Below are 21,536 nucleotides of genomic sequence, written 5' to 3'. Positions count from 1 at the left end.
TTTACAAATGGAAATATACAAGTACATTAGTAGTTTCTTCCAGTACTCGTTATATTTGTATATTATAGGAGATAAGGAGATAAGGAGGACAAAATCTACTGATTTTAAAAATATCTTCACAGTTTATATTGTTTCTGTGTAACCTTTTTTTTTTCCATATTAGATATCTTGCAATCAGGGACTGGCAGATGCGGTTTAAAATAGAGTGCTACTGCACCGTTTTAAATAATCATCTTTAATCGACGCAAGTTTTCAGATTGTAAGTTGCCCAGCGAATTTACATTGTATCTGTGTAACCTAGCAGAATAATTAAAACAATAATTAAAACAATACCATTAAAAAATACTAAAATTTCTTTCATCGCATTCAAAATACCGAATGAATGAAAAAATGTTTAATAATAAAGAACCTATCAGAATCTACGTAAAAAATGTTCACCTGTATGAAGCCTAGACATGTCTCTAGTATAAAATTAATTTCAATTAGATTAGATTAGATTTTTTTACAATCTTATTATAAGACCATATATAAGATGCGTGTTTCCTACGGACATTAAAGCATTTATAGACATTGCTTCGCTCCATGTTTACTCTGCAATAAACAATGAATTAAACAAGGAATTATATATAGTAACTGGACATAATCCATAAGAAGAACTAAGAAATATGTTCAGTGTTATCTTCTCTCTGATTACTCGATTTGGTGCTGATTCTATTTTAGTCTGCGACAGACAAAATCTTGACCTTATGCTTTATTACGTGAAATATAATTTCAATTAAAATTATGTACATTCATAAGAATAATAAGACTCAATTTATATAAGTATTATTACGTGAAGCAAAAACAATGTATTCATTATTGCGAAAACTAAATGGACTATGAAATGTAATAAGAGTGCAGAACGATAATATTTTTTTATAATAGGTAAAAAATGCATGAAATTCTTATTCATACAAAATTAAAACCGTAACATACATTGGACACAGAATACCTGCGTTTAGTCTTTGAATATAGAATATTCATATCGTTCAAACATAAAATAAAAAAAAATGGTAGTATTTTTACTATTACGCATCTTTTATATAAAAAAATATATAATGAGAACGTCTCTTTGGATTTGATATTTCTAGATGCCTTTCAATATTATATTCGGTATATAATAATATTTGAGTACACAAATATCGTAACTTAAATGCCGTTAGAATAGAAATACTCGATAACGGAGTGATCCACTCGATTATATTTCGATGTGAAATCGATTCTCCACAACCGAGTGGACATGGTGAGCTTGACAGCGTGTACGAACAATCGTCCGCGAGCACCCACGGTCGACTCGGACGGTATCGAGACGACAATTATCCAGTCGGCGTGCCCGATAAATAGCTTGTCTCGACGGTGACCGTTATTGCCAACATGCCCTATCTGATTCTGTACTCTTGTGACATATTGCTTCCAATATCCTATTATAAGAATACTTTGGTTAGCATTTGACAACGAGCCACGAAATGGGAATGCGATTGGATCCCAATAGATATGAACTCAAGCGCTGGTGTTCTGACGCTTGTAATGGTACTACCTATGCTTTTAACAATCGATCAGCTCGATTCTTTTGAATAACATGAGTGATTTGATATACTAACTTTAACGATTAACTACCGTTTTTTCATTAGATAGATAGATAGATATTACACATTTCTAATATAAGTTCTAAATTTTAAAATGTACAGATTAAAGTAATTGCCTATTTTAATCTATTCCAAATTTAAATAAGTACTCTTCATACTAATGCTTATGAAACCCAAGCAGTATTCTTCCAAAAAGTTTTACAAGTGACTAAAAAGACAGAAGTGATTCTATGTGTACTGCAATACAAACAGCTTGACATCTCGTTAGTTTAAAGTATACACACGTCATGTTGGTCGGTTAGTATTTTTGCAAAATGTTTGACTGATTGAGAACCATCAACGTCATCTGTAAAAGGAATTGCTATTGGTAAATAATTACTTCCAGAGGTTCATTCTTTGTACTGTCATGTGTTGTATGCTAATTGGATAGCAACATTCATAAATATGAAATGGATGACTGTGTATCTCGTTTACACAATTAGACTGCAATTATATGACAATATATTGTAATTTTTTTAAGAACATCGATTATCCTATACATTGTAAATATGAAACTAATTATACTTGTCTATTCGGTACCACTTTAGTTTTATACCATTAAATAAATTTTGATGAATATTGATACAGAAATAGATTCAACATTAGCAAAGAAAACAGACAACTTTATGCAGCGTAAACAAGAATGGCAAGGACTGAAATAGAAGATGAAAGTTTGTATAGGATTCAATTATTTCTCAAGTAAAGGTTAATATTTAAAAAGGATCTAAAACTTCTCTCAAAAAATAAAATTAGACTACTCGAAGTACTAATTTTACACAAAGTTGGATTCACTAGCTAATATATCATATATAAGAGCATTATTTATATTCAGTTCAACATAAAATGTTTATTTTTAATTATTTCGCGCTGTGAGTCATAGTAAGGTTGGCTTTTCCAACTGTAATTTGCATACGCTTCGGAATTCCGCCTCGCGCGCTTTGCATCATCTTTCCAAAGAAAGTAGAAAAACGTAGGTATAAATATGTATCAAAGGTACGAGTACAATAATAAAACAAGAAATCAAGAAGTCAAATAAGAAATATGACTGTGGACAGGAATGTAAAAAGTGTAGTGAAAATAGAATAATATCTTTGCTTTTAGAAGTGACTAATTTCCCAGAGTAGGTACTCTATGTCTGCTTTGCAATCATAAATTGCAAAAAAATGTTATATTTTAAAGAAAATAGTATACGTAGTAGTTTATAGTATAAGTACAGGTTGAACATTAATAATAAAATAAAATTCACCTGTTCAGGTGAATTTTATTGTAGATATATGAAATGTGCATAGATATTTCAATGTTCTATAATCTGCCTGTATATCTGTGCATATGTAAGTACTAAGTCTTCTTATTTCTCAGTAAATCATGACTAATGTAATAAACACATATGACATTAACACGTTTTAAGACGAGATATTTATGTACTATATGAATACGTAATGTTTAACAATTTGAATAATAGATTCATTATAATCTAAAAGTAATATATTATAAATGATAATAAAAATATGCAACTTAATCCTACTATTATAAATCGATATAAGTAAATCTCTATTTATTCTTGAGCAAATCTGAGGCAAAACTCTGTCAGGATGCGTCATACATTGTCATGATTTATCGATAATCGATGTCCATACGATTAAATGTCGTCTGAGTACCTGAATCGATTATAAACCTAGTCTCCTCACGTAGACTCGATTGCAAAATGTGTAAATAAAATGAGTGGTATTTATCAACCGCTAAAATATGATGTCAGTAGTTACATTTTCTGAGTTACAAGCGGTTTGAGAATTCGCAACGCGCTTTACCATTTACGGCCATGAGAATGACTTGCTGCCGACTGTTCCAACGGACACGTAACAGATGTGCGGTGTAACGATTAAAAGGATCAGTATCTGTATTTTTTATTAGAAAAACTCTAAAACTTTCCTTACATAGCTAGGTTTATATAATATCTGTAAAGTTATTCTGATATAGCTACATAGAAAAATATTGTAAAAATTGTTTGCATTTTACATTAATTACCTATTGCGGTAATTCTAACTAATATGAATATGGCAAACATGTGAGCACTATTTCCCATAGGAACAGTCGCTCATAAACAGCATCTCAGTATTAGCTTAATGTCGCTTTTCTATAATGTCATTATGTGTCTCCATATAGCCAGGAATAGCTAGACTGTAGAATACAGTATATGGTAATCCTTAATATATTTTTTAATTGACCGTTAATATACAATACGATAATTTATGTCATATATAACTTATCATAACACTGTTACTGTTGGTTGTTAGATACTTAAGCATGCTATGTTCATAATGAAATAGTCATAAATGCTTTTTACATTTCCTTTAATCGACTAATTACACATGACTTTTATAGTGCAATGCTGATATAAGGATACTAAAGAACGACATTAAAATCAGTCATTAAATGACAATTTGTAGCTATAAATGCATATTAATTGCCAGTAATCATTGGTTTTATATAAACAGGCGCCTACGTCTGCGCTCCTGAATAAAATCAAAATCAAGAAAACGTAAGTAACGTAACAATTAAGTTATATAGTTGTCATTTTATTGAATTATTTTGTTACTTGTTTTAATACATGCGTATGCTTTTTTTAATAAATTAGAATATGTTAGTGTAAGTATATTCACGTCAAATATTAAAATTAATTTTAATGGTTTAGTCGTGACAAGAGAACATAGTAGTAGACATACTTTCACGTTTCTAATATTATGGATTTTATTATTTCAATAAGGCTACTTTACTTAGATGTTTTACATTTATTGAGTATTTGGTTGTTCCTTTAAATTATTTATAGTGTCACATAAGGGAATAATATACAAACACAGAGCTAGTATACAGGCGTATCCCAAAACAGAGTTGTCTATTAGATACCCTTGTGATTATTTAAAAGAAGATTACGACTAGAGAATATTTATTTATACATATTTTAGATACCTTCATAGTGACGACGTATAAGGAGTGTTATGTGTGAACAAGTGAACCAAAGCTAATATGTTTTAAAGGTTGGACTTTTGTTGACCAAATAGATGTACAATATTAAGTATACAATTATAAGTACCAATTAATACAGGAATGATGCTTATCAGAAATGAATTATCAAAATTGAGTTGAAATAGGGGAGAATAATGTGTTTTGTACATAAGAAATATAATAGAATTAGGGACGTACACTCGTTTAAATTAGATTGAAAAATGAAGTCTTATTACAAGACATTTTAAGAACAAGTTATTCTATTAATTTTACCGATCCCTGACTGATGGAAGTCTACAGATATATGAAGGTATGTTCGTATGCCACTATTACTAATAATAAAATTATTATGTATTACAATTTAATAGTGTTTGTTTTATCATAACAGATTAATAATTCTATACTTATTTAATCTTGTAAAAAAACATCCATCATCATTCATCCATTATACCATAATTATAAAATGAAAGGGTGACAGGTTTTGTGACACTTTAGATTGTTAAACGCTCCCTCATTAGTGTAAACACTTGTTAAACAACGCAATAATAACAACAACGTTCGACAAATGTCCACATGCAATTAATAGTGATTCTAATCATAAACTGTCATCATCCCTGATCATTATAGAACGCAAATTAGATATTCCCGTTGTTAATACGGTAGCAGTAATAAATTATTGAGATGTTAATTGCAAATTTGTCCACGTAAATGATACTAACTATGTCTATATTCTGTTTATTAATATACTCAACAAAATGAGGTTTACATTAACCTATTCATATCATTATGTTTAAGCCATTTAGTGAGGTGATTAAATTTTTCGTCTTTTGTTTTTTTTTATTTTAATTTATTTCCATAAATGCCTTTAATGATAGGTTACTTATGAATATAGTATTACTTCCTATACTTTTAAATTGAAAGTCACACTTATAGTTTGTATATATACTTAATTAATATCTCTAGCTGAACTTATATATTCTGAGGGAATATTCATTACGTCTATAAAATTATATAATTTTATTTCGATGTCTGTCTACATATTTTCATCTATGATTTCCAAAGAATTCAGTAAACTTAATCAACTTAATTCATCTTATCACCCAACATGATCTCTGTATTATTTATTTATTTATTTTTAATAAAGAATAAATAACTCTGGAATTAATACTCTAGTTCCTAAATAAACAAAGCTTCTATTGTAGATACTAGACAAGTGATAGACATACTGAAATATATTTAAATTAATCTTTTGCTATATTATATTTCAAACCACAGTTCTAAATAAAAGGTGTGTGAAATATTAATGAGAGCAATAAATCTTCAACAAGTTGAATACTTCTGTAGTTATCTACAAAACAAATAAGGCAATATTTCTCGATATGGCATGGATAAGAAAAATACCACAGTGCATAAAACCGACTGTGGAACGATGTTGATTGTAAATGTGAGTAATTCTGAAGCAAAGCGGTCTCATATATTTTTCAAAAACTAAGGAAATGTCAATCACATGTCTATACGATAATTATTCATTGCTACATTAAATGTATGTCTGAATATACGACCTTAAATATTTAATTAGTGATATATGTAGAATTTAAAACTATGATATTTCAAGATATATATTTTTATATATATCTTGAAATATCATATCATTAAAAATGTATGTCTAGTGTGTCTGTATAATGTCATATGTATTAAAAATTCAAATAAGGTAAAAATAAGGTTCAGTAAGGTAAAAATTCAGATAATGTAATTTAAAATTCTACACCAATCGATTCATAATTTACTTTATTTACAATTTGTAGAAAATCTCTTTTAATTACCTAAATTTACGTTCAAACTAAGAAATATATATAAAAAATTTAACAAGCTAATGTAGAGGAGAAGGCCAATGATTCAATTGATATGCGGTTATTTTATATTTATAAATACATATGTACCGGCCCCGCCTCACATGGGTATCATTTATTTTAAACAAAATCTAAATGAATTATTCACCTGACTATCCTCAAAATCATCATCTACAGATGAAAATCGCATGAAAATCGTTTCGGTAGTTTTTGAGGTTATTACAAACATACAGGCAATATTTTACAATATGTATAGACAGTACCGAAATATATATGTACATGTACATAGCTAAAAATTCACACTATGAATATATGAAATAAATGGGTAAATAAAAGGGTAAACATAGAATTGTGACTTGAAAATTGTTAGTTATTAAAATCGAATAAAGTTTATTGTGTTTTCGTACTTTATACCACCATTACCATACCTTCGTCAAGTTAATGGAAGTTTTGCAGCGCGGTCACTCACCGAGGTCAGTGACCTAGGCATGGTGGTCATCATTTAACTCAAGGGTCCATGGAAGACCTAACGTGTAGAATTTTAAGTCAAGATTCTATGTTTTAAAGCATTGTTTACACGTTTATTGCCTTCATCTCCAGAATAATAAATGACGTAAGACTATGCAATAATGCAACATTGTTGTATTGAAACACGAGTGTTTATTGAAAAGAGTAAGTACACTTTGAAGTCTCTCTACGATTATGATGTGTACTATTACTACTTTAATAATAAGATTGCTTTTAACTTTCGTATGAGTATGTGAATTTGTATAAGCTCTGTTATTCGTGTAGCTCTTTTTTCCCATTTCTATAATATTTCATTTACGGATTATACTATTAGCAAAAGATACAAACATACTCATATTTTTTACAATGCAAAGAACAAGATAGCACTCATATTTGGTAAAATGAGTATTTTTCATATGTTCAGATTGTCTATAGCAATAAATCAGTCTTTAAACTATGTACGAGTATGTATTAATATAATGTAAAAAATGTATGTTTTCGGTGAAATTATTTTAGCAATTTTATACAATGTTTGGCATTTTGTCTATAAGTATTTAGACAATGATCTAGGTTATATGATTTGTCTAGCGATCTGTAATTTTTTAATCCATAATATGTAATTGAATAAAAATATATAATTGTCAATAGTCATATTTCGTAATGGACGCTTGTTATGATAAATATTTTATTTAAAATTTCAAAGAAATGATTACATCACCAATAAATTATAATTGCTAAAATGGTCAATACTGATAAGGTGAATAACTGTAATATTTCAATCTGATAAACAGTAATCAATTCCATGAAAATGACGTAACCAAACGTTTTCACTGAATGTACAAAGGTCACTTCCATTATTCATGAACGATGAAATTGACGCTATGATTCAGCTATAAATGACCTAGGTCATTTCCACAATGGCTTTTTGTGTCGGACCTTGTATAAGCGCAATATTTCATATTAAATAAATGTCTTTTATAAATCCAGTTATTAGTATTACATGTTTTATCGGTATGATGGAGAATAGATAGTAGGTATATGTCGATATGTTTATAATTGCATTACGTGAAAATAACATGATTTCTAAAATTTTACTGTTCTTTTGTTCTTTTTAAAAGTTAGCCAAACGCATTAATTCCATTCAGAAATTCAACAATTTCTCGAATTATTCGTTAAGCAATATATTTTTAAATTAATAACCGGCGCTATCCCGGAACTTTTTGTCTGAAAAAAATCCATTGTTCTAGCCGCGTCCTGGGACAGAATCGTATGCATTATGCAATCCTGCTGCTATAATAATTCGCAGTTTTTACTCAAACATAAAAAAAAACATCGAGGATTGCCGTACAAAACTTAAGGTTTAAAAATATGTCATATTATTAAATATTAGGATTCACTGCGACATTTAAAAATGACACATATGTATATAGAGACCTAAAGTAGTACCTAGTACACGGTGATTTAGAAATGCTTGCTACCTAAATTAGATAGAGAATTGAGTCGGAATCTCGACAATGTTTCTTAACCGCTGCGCTGCAGATTGCCAAAACGGTATATATAACGCAATTAAATTTTACAGTTTTCCACTTAAGTTTTGCCTCGTAAAAGGAGAACGTGTTGGAAACAATGCATTTCTGGAGTATGTCTATCAGGGCTGATAAGGTGAAGTCGTGACGGTAGGTCACTGTCTTGAGTCAACCCATCGCGTGATGTGCTCGCTAACGTTAGGAAATAGTTGATACTATCATACGTGTCGGACAGTAATACCGTATTAGAATTCTAACACGAAAAGGCTTGATTTTGAGGGTTAAGTTATTCATATTTGAAGAGCTGTGCAAAAATAGGATGTATTTATAAACACAGATTTATTTCATTTGTACTATAATTTAATTTGAGTAATCAAATAAAGATTTTACCTTAAATTTGTCTTAAAGAAGTTCCTATCATTAAACCTGTAGAATAAATTATTTATTCAAAGTTACTATTATATAAATCACAAAAAAATAAAACAGATCAAGTTTATTCATTGTAGCAATCTTGATCAAACTTGATCTTTTTTATTTGTTGTTTAAAAATTATTATGGGTATCACTGATTACTTTGAAATGATATTTATCTTAGTTTTATAAATGATGCAGATAAACAAATAAAAAAGTACATCTGAATGAAACTAAGACAGGTCTTAATAATGTTATAGAATTTAAATAATTTTTAAAACAATATGTAATAAAAACCATTTACGATTGTCTTTAATATTTCCTAAATATTATTGTATTTATAGAATAGTAATAGGGTACATAATTTTTACGAAAAGGATATGTATATTATAATAATAAATTTCATATCAATTTCATTCAGTAACGTGTGTATTTAAATTAGTTGTCGGGTACAGTGACAAAAGTTTGTTACCATATCGTGGGAAAAATATATGAATTATTTGAATCACATTGACTCATAATAATTACTTAGTATATGAATATTAATTCGTTATAAGAGGATTAAATTGTCACATATATTTCATAACAAGATACTCGCATAATTATGTTGATAATATATAGGTTAGTTACACAAGTAGGTATTGACATATTATATTTCTACGTTCATTAATTGACCAGACTGTTAATCTCGTCGATTATATAGTATTTTCAAAATCTAGATTACTACTACTATTGTGTCTATAGAAAATTAGTACGGTAAACCTGGATATTATTGTACGTTTTTTTATTAGATAATTCATATTAGTATTATAATATATTATAAATTATATTATAAATTCGAAAGCGTGGCTGTCTGTCTGTTACCTGTTTGTGACTAGATGGCTGAACAAATCTTAATGAAAAACGTGAGTAGAGATATTGTCGGATATAGGCGCTCAAAAATAAATAATTATTGTGTGCTTTAATTAATTATTTTGTATTATATCGTATGAATGATTAAGTTATAATACTTTGTTTTCATCTAGAATATATAAAATTGTTTTAGCTTTAAATATAAGATAGAAATGGTACAATAATGTCATTAAATTAATTAATTAAATATAGTCATTAAAATGAAATGACTTGTATAAATTAAATTTAAAATTTCAGATTATTCTCAATTCAAATAAAAAAAACTATAGTCACGGAGCATCTGTGTTTTCAAGATGAAAATTAATCTATGTCCGTCTTTGTGATACACTCTATTTTTACACCAAAATTCATTAAAATAAATTCAACTGTTTAGTCTTGAAATGGTAACAAACAGATACTCTTTCACACTTATAATATTAGTATGAATGAAAGGTCATATCATCGTACTTATTTGCATATAGGTATAAAGGTCAATTTATAGACATACATATAATATTGCATGCTAAATATTGAATCAAAGTTTCATATAATCACATTAAACTATTGCGTTTTAAGTTTTCAATTTGACCTACAAACCTAGCTTGAACTATATCGTACTTCAAATTATATACTATAAAATCTGCCCTTCAGAAATTTACAAATTCTCATTCTAAAAGCGAAATTATATTACATTTCATGGGTCAACAAGCTGTATTTGCAACTTTTGAGGTATAAAAATATTTTATTAGTCTGCCAACCAGCTTTAGTATATTAAATACAATGTATACCATGATGTGGGTAGCTTTTATTAGATTCCAATAATAAAGTTTGGCCTTAAAGAACTTTAGTGATGTTATTACTCGCAGATATAAAATACTGATATGACATATATGACATATTTTTTAATTAAAGTACTCTTGGTGAGTTTTGTTATCAATATGGGTGGGTAACGACCAATACTTATGTTATACAGAACCAAATGATTCAGTCTGTCAAAGAAAATACGATATACCTGAACGTATACCGTAAAAATGTAGCGAAAGTATAGCGTAACCTTGATAGGTTTTATATTATTTTTGAATTTTATAATCATATCTTTTTGACATATTGTTTTTTGTGATATTCTATTGTAAATCGCTGGTATTAGTGATATTTTCTTTTATCTCCGTATTTTTCCTTATAAAATCCTGAACACCTCATACTCATTCGCTTCAAGTAGTTGTACATTATATATATTTATTGTAAATAATATCACTCAGTATATGAGTGATATTATTTATAATATGTATGTAATATTCTAAGAAACGCCGTAATCTAAATTATTACACGCTAACTTAAATAATATTCTAAAATTGATGGTAAATAACTTTAGCAATATACAAAGAGAGGCCGACAAAGAATTATTTATTGGCTTTTAAAAATGAATAACCGAGGAGTTTTTATTCATCAAGTTAAATATAAAAATACTGCCAAGTTGATTAGATATTTAAATTGACTACAAAGTTTGAAAACCTGTAGGATTTCTAAATCACAATACTTAAGGCAAGATTTTAAATTCTGAATATCGTACTGAAGATGACTGAAGTAAAAGATTAATCTACAATTGAATTCAAATGTCACCTAACTATAACGGTATGGGTTTTTTAACTAAATACCAGCGTAATTTGCTAGAATGTCTAAAAAAATGCTTTTAGGTATGAGTTTGAATGTAATAAGTAAACGAAGATAGAAATAAAATCGTACGTATAAATTTTTTTGTAAACAGTTTCATTATTTAAGTCCAGTAATTATGTACACCAATAGTATATGTATCGATTATCAACTTCAGCTGTTACGAGTATAAAAGCAATATCGATCCGTCGTGTCCCTTTAACACAAGGACATCGACATATTGATAGTAAACATCTAAAACGTCAATATTGACAAGGATCCTCATTGGCGATGTACATTTTGATGTATAGTTATTAAACGTATTCATTACTAAAAATAAAAATGCCCAAAGATATAATTTTTGAGGTCCACCTCTTTGCACATGACACCCGTTACTTTTACAAGTTGTATTCTGTTACATTTATTATTTATAAGTTGTGAATAGTAAATATTAGTTAAACGATATCAGCCACAAAAATATGCTGATACTCCTGAAAAATATAGTGCTTTGTTTATAATGCGTATTTTTGTTACAACTTAATCAATGAAGAGATTATGTCCATAGAGTTGTTATTTATCATCAAAGTAACAACCAGTTTGTATGCTCTATCAGTTAAAAAGTCATCAATAAATTACTCTTTACAACAGTAATTTAAATTATATAAAAATATTAATATATGAACCATAAACTATTTATACTTTTTTACAAAAATTACACAGACTGAGAAGTATGAAATTTGACATTGTTAATGCTTATACGGAGAATGATTTTTCCTAATTATACGTATATATTATATTAAATTAATAAAAATAAATATATACTACCACGTTTTAACATGTGTATATAAAGATTTAATATTTGATAATAGAGTAATAATGAACCATTATTCATATATATTCATTATATTGTTTTAACTTCAAATTTAAATGTTTGTAGCTTAATTTCCTAGTACATAATTCAATAATTACAGATAGTTATAAGAAAATATATCACCATATTGGAATTCTCAGTTGTATTTCTATAAAAAGAACTATAATTTATAGGGTTATCAGTTAGTAAATCATTGCAATCAGTAACTGGACCGGTTACATTTCTTTAATAATGACTCACTGGGTGCTAACGATTTTCCGTCAACGAAACAATTGTGGGTACATGAATAATGGAAAACACGTATAAAATGACCTAGATCTAAGCAATACTACTTCGTTCTCTCTTGACCAGTAGTTACGCCAAAAATCAGGGCGTGTGCGTATCAGCACTATCAACAAATATTTATTACGTAAAATCACGTGCTTTAAAAGCTGTTTTAGGGTTAAACTTGTTATACATAGCCTCGTAAGTTTCTTTGACACAATTGTTTCTCACATAATAACAGCAATGAAATACAAAATAAGCGTGTGTAACCATTGTTAGGAAAACGATAGAAAATTGTACTCATTGAATAAATTATAACAATAGATTTATATATAATATTGCAACTAATATAATAAATATTATTACATATATTAAAACAAAGATAAACAAAGCATCTACTTATTATCATCTATATATATAAGTAATTTGAAAACAAAACCGTTATTGTTTTCAGATCAATTAATTCTGAGGAATGAAATACTTAATTCTTTTGTCGTGATAATATAGCATATATTATGAAATATATACATAATGGCCTATGCGTCTATTATAGACGATTTATGGCGTAATGGTCCGTGAACAGCTTTTTTCGTGGCTGTATAAACCGATACGAGAACGGCATGGCCTACCATAGGCCCGACAAGGGAAACTATATTATGAATATCACTATACTTAGTCGCAAAAATTTGTTATAAATTAAAAAAAAATCAATGTAAAAGAAAGGCAAATAGCACAATAAATAATCATTTTATTGACTATTATAATTATTGTATGTAAGTACCTATTTATTTAAATAATGTAATGAAATCGTGCCGCCTGCGCTAATCGTGGAGGATGGTAAAATGAGCATGAAGTCAGATCAGTTAGCCCATTATGACAAATCGACGAGAAATTGATAGGGCAGGCCGCGTGGAAGTCAACCAATGTAAGACAACAACCTTTACTAATATTTCGCTCTCCCAGTATGTATGCTATTGATTTTCGCAAGTATATTCATAGGAAATAGAACTCAATCAACATTAGTTTTAATTCGAGACCCGGGGTTAACTTGTCAGGCTTAGCAGAGTATTAGACGCCCACACATAATTAACTAGTTTCTCTTAGATAAGTAACTTCTTAGGTAAGTAACTTTTACGTTATTTAGCTTTATGTAGGAAATATTAAGTCGGATTATTTGATTTGATGAAACTCTTTTCTTATAAACCTTTGTATTTTTTAGTGTTATAGCAATTTGCCTTACAATTATTGCAGATTGAGATCCCAGAATTATAGAAAGATTTGTATTCATTAATAACTCTGGTGTTGATGTACATGTATTTTAATATCATATATATAAAATTCTCGTGTCACAGTTTTCGTTTCCATACTCCTCCGAAACGGCTTATTGAGTAGGTCTGAGAATCGGCCAACGTCTATTTTTCATCCCCCTAAATGTTAGGGGTAGTCCATCCATAATTTTTTTTTTATTTTAAGGCAAAACAACATTTGCCCGGACAGCTAGTATAAATATAATATTATATGCAAAACTTACACAGAAAAAATATAGACTAATAAATACACTCATGAATACAAAGGTTTGAATAGTACAAGAATCTAACCAAAACACTAGTTAAACTTTGTCTGCATTTTTCATTGACCGCATAACCTACTGCCTTCCTCAATAAATGGACTATTCAACACTAAAATAATATATCAATTCAAACCGGTAGTTTCCAAGATTAGCGCGTTCCATCAAACAAATATAAACAAACAATTTCATCAGTTTTATAATATTACTATAGATTAAATGGCCAAAATAGCTTCTATAAGAGTGTTATTTTAAACTAACTGCGGAACCGTAGTACTATTAAGCTCTATGGTCAGTTACCAAACCACGGTATAGCCCCATAAACACCCACACGCCAAGCGTTAGAGACTTAGTAATTAAATATTTAATTTAATCAGTCAGTATCTCTCGATAATTGGCTATTTAAATAGATTATTAAGGGCTCTATCGTATCGTATTACGGCAGTGTTTGTTTGAACTCACGATTTTCAGTTAAAGGCTACTAGAAGGTTATTTTTAGTTAATTCGTTTTCTTCAATGTATAAGTGGTTTTGATAAAATAAAAGGCTGCAAAAAATATCGAGAATTTGTAACACAATTTACAAATTCTGGATATTTTTTCTGCGCCTGCGTAAGTATCTCTGTGTCATTTCAGCCACCGACCAGCTTGTTAAGCTTTTTCGGTTGTAGGATCCATTTTGCATTTGGCAGTCAAATTACAGGATTAGAGGGGTGTAATGTATGTAAATAAAGAGTGATATATACAAACAAGTGATAAATACAATACGTGACAAATGATGATAACAAATTTTTCATATTTGGAACAAAAAAGTCTAGCTTATTAAAATTCAGTATACATAAATAAACGTATAATTAATACTAATGCAGTTTAGTCAGGCATCTCAAAAAATACACTTATTGAAAAATCGACTTTAAATTGAAACGAATAAAGTCGATTATCCAAAATTTGCAATTTTGGAGTTAATGCAGTTTATGATCCCGCGATATAAAGGTATAGACAATAATTAGAACTAGAAAATAATTGCAGTTATCGCTCTATTCCTACGTATTGGACACCATATCAGTATAATTGAGTAAAAAAGATAAATCCTCGAGTGCGGTACAAATCAGCTTTTAATTAGTTATAGGGTGCGTGCGCGCAACATTCTTATTCACTTGAAAAGATCTCAACGAGTGTATGTAAAACGCACCAAGTACCGTCCGTTAAAATAGATATAACGCAATAAGATTATAAAAATTTATGTATTTACCAAAATTATTCCATGTTCATATTAACATTGATTCCTACACTAGTCTGGGGCTGTTCTGTAGGAACCAGAATACGAAATTTTCTTATACAATATTTCTCATATTTAGGTCCCACCTATTTTATATTTATACTAATATTATTTAAACACAGCAAACATTAGATACTGCTATCTATTCTGATGTTTGTTTATGTTATCAGTTAGTATTATTTTATTTATTGCGAATCAGCTGTTAGTACAAATTATATTGGCCACAAATTATAGATAATACAAATAATAATACTTAAATAAATTTATTAGTTTATACTCTTTCTACTTCTATTGTCTAACTACTTGACTAAATACAGTTAAAATTAATAGCATCGTTAACGTATAAGATTATTACAATTATCCTACCGCATAAGGGAACAAGCAGTAAGAAAGCAATTTAATAATGCCGTCACAATCATCGGCAGTCTCTTTGTGTAGACATTTTTTTCTATCAATTCTAAGTCTTTAAACATCACCATATATGTATATGCAGGAACAAATAAAGCAAGTGCAACTAAATGATTGCTCAAAGTATTTATATTCAGTTAAAAAGAGTTCAACGCGTGCAGCGGCGCACGCGCAGACTGCAGCAATACAAACTTGATTAGAGTTTATGAGGGAAATAAAAATGTATAATCTTTTAATAAGTTTGCTGATGTCTTATTTTAAAGATTGCGATGGTATAAACGGTTATATAATTAGTATTTAAGTACTAAAGGTAATCTTAATGACTCAAATATATATATAGCTTCTTTTTTTATTAATTAATAATACTTGTTAATGAGATTACTTTAAGTTTTTTTTTTATATTTATTGCTTCAAAATTTGAATAAGCGTCAAAACTTATAGCATGGATTTATGTTTTATTCTCTGTAAGGTAAAGGCGCCACTTACAGCTATTCATAAAAGAAGTGATATTAAAATATACAGCAATTTGAATATATATATGAATATATATATTCAAATTGCTGCATCTATAATGGCATCCTAATTGAATTTACATAAGACGCGTTGATGCGGTTAGTTCTAATATTATAATAATAGTTAAAGCGAATCGTGAACAACCAATTTAACGGGTCTTTATAATGTGTACTCAATTTTCTGTCTTATTATAATGGAGTATGGATAACATGTTATACTAACTTAAGTACTGTTTGCTCAAGATACAATAATGGCTTGATTGCACTTTGTTTTTAATGATTCAAATCTATAGATAATAAAAAAAAGTTCAATCAATAAGTTAATAATTTTAGTTGTAAATATAAATCACTATCTGACAAGTGCAACTTCGTCTGTGTCACAATAAGAGTGAAGAAGCTATCAAAGAAATAAATTTACCCCATTCCTTCAAGATTTTTATTAATATTCCGTTCCAATTTGTCCTATCATGATAGCATCCTTCATCGCTAAATGACATATTTAACACACTAGAGTTGAGGATTTTCGAGAAGGTATATTACGGTTTCTTAAGGGACGGCAACTTACAATTTTATACTGGTTTGCTTCCATATTTATATATATATAAATAAAAACACTTTTTTTATAAACAGACGTTTTACATTTCTAACCAATATCAGCTGAGATTAGCGCGTTAAAACAAACAAACATATCTGCTTTATAATACTACTATATATTTCAACGTCATAAATTTTATGATTCATTGAACATAGCCATTTTAGACGCCTTAATCAGATTACAAAGATGCCATACGTCATTATAAATTTAATTTCACGGTCTGTCAATTACAAAATGCATTACGTTTTAAAAGGCATTAACAATTACGGCCGCAAACTTGTTTACGAATGTCATAAATGTGAGTCCGATAAATCTAGATTTAACATAAAGCTAGGGGGTGGTCAGCGCGTGAATGTTTCACATAAATGACGTAAGTTTTAGAGCTTTGTGTGGGTCATCACACTGACGTAAATATTGTTACTTATTAAGAGTTAGAATTTTAAATATCTTTAGTAACTTGATTTATACTATTAATGTCTTTATTATATGAAATACAACGAAATCTTTGTTAAAAATGTTAGGTATCTAATTATTATAAAATGAAAAATAGTAATACATGTGTGAACTTAGAAATACATATATATTGATTTTCATTAAATGTGTATAAAAAACCTTCACAGGTTTATCTAATGAATTCATACAAGTATAATATACTAGTATCTTGTCCGACTATCGTTAAAACAAAACAAATTTGTATAAATCAAAGTTTTATCGCATATAACTCAGAAATAATTGGTGCCATTTCTCCACCACGCGCTCTTGAGTACGCTACCTAAAACAGTCATCCAGCTAGTTGGCAGTCAAGCTACGTCCGCGGTGTAACGAGAGGCTGGACTAGTCATTGTTGTGATAAGTGTATACTGATCGCCGTTTAGATAGTCCGGCGTGGCGGCCACGATCGCGCCATCTCATTCTCTGTTCACCATCCGATACTGGTGTGCATCCAGATGAGTGTGTTGACTCTATTTGTCATTTGGTCGATGGCGTGTTAGATTAGGCCATGGTTAATACATGAAGTTTTTAAAGGCACGCCACAGTTGTAAGTTGAGAATAGAGGTATTTTAAAAGACACTTGAATAGACAATTTATGAGGACTTTAACAGCTTTAAACGTTTATATATTCTTGATTGTACTTTAAAATATAGTAATAGTACAAATAGGAGATGAGTTAACTTAACAATGAGTCTTATCTCTAAGAGATATTAATCAGTCAATCCAAAATAAAAAGAAAAAAATAGAAATATCCCCACGATAAGAGAATACTCGTGAAAGACACATGCATTAGACTAGAACGATTAGTAATAATAAATTAAAGAACACTATAAACATTATTTATTAAGTTACTAATAATAGGTACAGTTATCAATAACTTCTACTCTAATAATAGGTACAGTTATCAATAGCTTCTACTCTATAAATAGGCACTAATATTTTGGATGCATAAAATAACAAATCCTACACTATGGAAAACAATGGTAACATATATCCAAAACGATTAAACTGCTTACTGTATAATGTCACCATTAGTAAGCCATAAAAGCATTTAGTTAAGCAATTCCGTACAGAACGCGAAGACAAAGAAACAAAACCAGTTACAAGTAAATCAAAGTCGGTACTTACTGTTATCACGCAACAATTACGAAAGCTTCAGTTATCAACTATTATGTAAAAGAGGGCGCACTCGCGCCGCCACTCCACGGCACTTTCTCCAGGCTCCCGGCAAAACCGCCCCTCACCCCCACGTTATCGACACCCCAAGTGCACTGTCTATTCACACAGCCAGTCAACACAGTCCACTGCAAAAGTTTGTATTATCAAGTTTCGTATTTGTTGCGCGCGCCGAAGTGTGCGACGCGCGTCTGCTTTCCTACTGGGCCGGTGCCGTACTAGTTATGAAGTGTGGCGAGCCGAGAACCGGCCGACTGTGGCTACTGACTTGAGGACAGCCGCGCCGCCAGTCCCTCGTACAGTACACGAACCCTAGGCTAGCCCTGACACACCACATAAGAAACTTATAGGACTTCACCACTACACCCTCAGACGAGGCTCATAGCGCGACTTGAATTTTTTGTAACGACCGGATTATGCGGCTTAAAATCTTAGAGTAGACTACAATAACGTTAATGTATTTTTTTATAAATATAAATAACAAATAAATTGTTTGACTATTATTGAATGCCATTAGGTAATTAATTAGATGGTTACTAAAATTGGATTCATAACAGAAATATATTTTTTCTATACATATATTATTAAATACGATGGATGAAGATAGTTTTAAATAATAAAAGATGCGATAAACATTAATAATTAATTCGTAGCTAAAAATGTGATAACTTTAAAAACATTTAAAAAAGTTCGAGTAAATAGTAATAAGTACCTAGAACATCGTTAGAAAGTTCTTCGTAAGTTAAATAAGAAGCTGCGTGACGCTCAAGCAAGGGTAGTCAAAGTTCCCGATGAATATTTGCCTATCCGATTTTAAGTTATGTAAACCTTTCGTAAAGTATAAAGATACCCTTCTAGGGTATCATGAATTAAATGTGGTGGTTGTATTGACACACATAAAACATAATTTATTATAAATATAGTAAGCACATTTATAAAATTTTATAATACTTATTCATATAGTTACACTTAAAATACCTTAACTTTATTGTAACTTTTTAATCATATTTAGTTCTTTGAAAGCTTTGTATCGCGTGATGTGAGAAGGGTGAAACGCGCCGCGCCGTCCACCATCTTGCATGTAATTACCGACGAAGGAAGTTTGTTGCTTTTTGGGGCCAAAGCGTGACTTATGTTCAACCCTCCGTCTTAAAAATAAAATTAGTATGGCAATAAAAGCGCGAGGAACATCGTAAATACCTGACACAAACAAAGCTAATTGCCAGATTTCAATAGTAAATACTATATTCTATATCATAATTGCTAAGTGATTATCAGGCTGCAGATGTTTAAAAGTATAAAATTTAAATAAAGTCGTTTAAAATGTACTTAATAAATATATAAAATAAAATATTAATTTATTCCAAATATTAAATATCGTATTGGGAAAACAAAAAAAACACTCAAGTCATAATTATATGCAAATTGCTAAACATTGATAATCAAAGTTGGGCCGCCAACTCTCAAGATGTCAGAATGAATGTTGTGTGACTAGTGGCGACTCCATAGCTTGCTTCACAATGGTTAATCAAAAGGCCGTATCTCACTCTGCAAGGCCTCGCCGGGCCTGAGACGTTACATTATTTCGATTTCATTTGCTTGCTCGTGAGTGCTGTTTTTTAGTTTTTGCTAGCATTCGCGAGCGCAGGCAAGGCCAAGGGTCATCATTGATTCTAGGCTTTGTTATTCCTGGAGAATTATGAGTGGAAGTCGGCAGGTAGTACCATCGTAACATCGAATAAATGGGATTCTTTTGAGGAATATTGAAATAACTTTAGGCTATGAGAGAGTACACGAGAATATTATGCAGATTAATTCTCGGATGATGAATGGACCTCGTAAATCTTGTTTGTAATTTATTTGTATACTAGTTATCGTCTTTGTTTCGTTGTTGAATAGGTATAAGAATGTTAAATTTAATACTGGTAAAAGGTAAAGATCAGGATAGGTAATAGTTACTAATTTCCAATAATATATCTAAATATTTAACATGTAGAGCATTATTAACATACAGGTACATCTACCTGTATAAAATATTGTTTTTAACTTGAACCACCACTAATATCACATCGTCATATGGCATCCATCCGTTGCCATTCATGAATACTAAGATTATCATTCATATTATATAAGTTCACTGTCTCAACTGAAACACAACTTACGATGCAAACTGCATGGCGACTGAAATACATAGGTGAAGGAAACGTCATACAAGATCATGGTCAAAATTACGAAGATAGAAACGATGATGATGAGACTGAGATTGTCAAAACTAGGAGTAATCTCTGAGTTAGAAAAACTGTAACAGATAAGAGTATCATGGTCGCCACAATACAATTCATAGTAGGTATCTATAGAGTTGTAAATGTTTCTTCGTGACGATTATCTATAACAATTAGACGGACTAACAGCTTCTCTATATCCAATATGACAGAAAATTACAAGTTGTTTAGAGAGAAAGTGCATCATCCATTATTATTTATACATTCTGTTACTGGCTGTGATCTTTTTATAGTGTAGGATTTATTTTTCTTTTTATTTGATAAAAAGTAATTACCAGTCACGAAACTTACAGCCAGTGATGCGGGTGCGAGTCGAGATTAATTGAATTCTTAGGCGTGAAGAGATGGAGTTGTGAGGGGGCGGCATAGGTAGATACTTTTTATAAATTAACAGTCGTAAGTCACAGGAGATAGCACAATACAATTTATTTAGGATCTAAAATAGTTTTTAAAATTTGCTGTTGTCATCAGCTTAACACGTTAAACTTCAGTAGTATAACTCTTTATACAAGAGTAATAAATTTATACTACCCTTCTTTATGATATCATAATTTAAACATGGAGAATTTTATTATATCCCTACAAATAATA

General features: G+C 29.8%; 1 protein-coding gene across 1 annotated transcript in view; it reads right to left on the bottom strand.

Moving 5' to 3' along the window:
• LOC131849421 (cadherin-86C) overlaps nucleotides 1-18,943 on the bottom strand; it is a 121,352-nt gene extending 102,409 nt beyond the window's left edge. Inside the window, exon 1 of the mRNA XM_059199498.1 lies at nucleotides 18,616-18,943. The gene's annotated coding sequence lies outside the window, so the exon portion shown is untranslated. The remainder of the gene's footprint in view (nucleotides 1-18,615) is intronic.
• Nucleotides 18,944-21,536: the final 2,593 nt, after the last annotated feature.

The sequence above is a fragment of the Achroia grisella genome, unplaced genomic scaffold (assembly GCF_030625045.1).
Source record: "Achroia grisella isolate CSIRO2021 unplaced genomic scaffold, CSIRO_AGI_Agris_v1 utg642, whole genome shotgun sequence".
NCBI lineage: Eukaryota > Metazoa > Arthropoda > Insecta > Lepidoptera > Pyralidae > Achroia > Achroia grisella.
The sequence above is the reverse complement of the archived record's forward strand: the minus strand, read 5'-3'. Positions and strand labels throughout refer to the sequence as shown.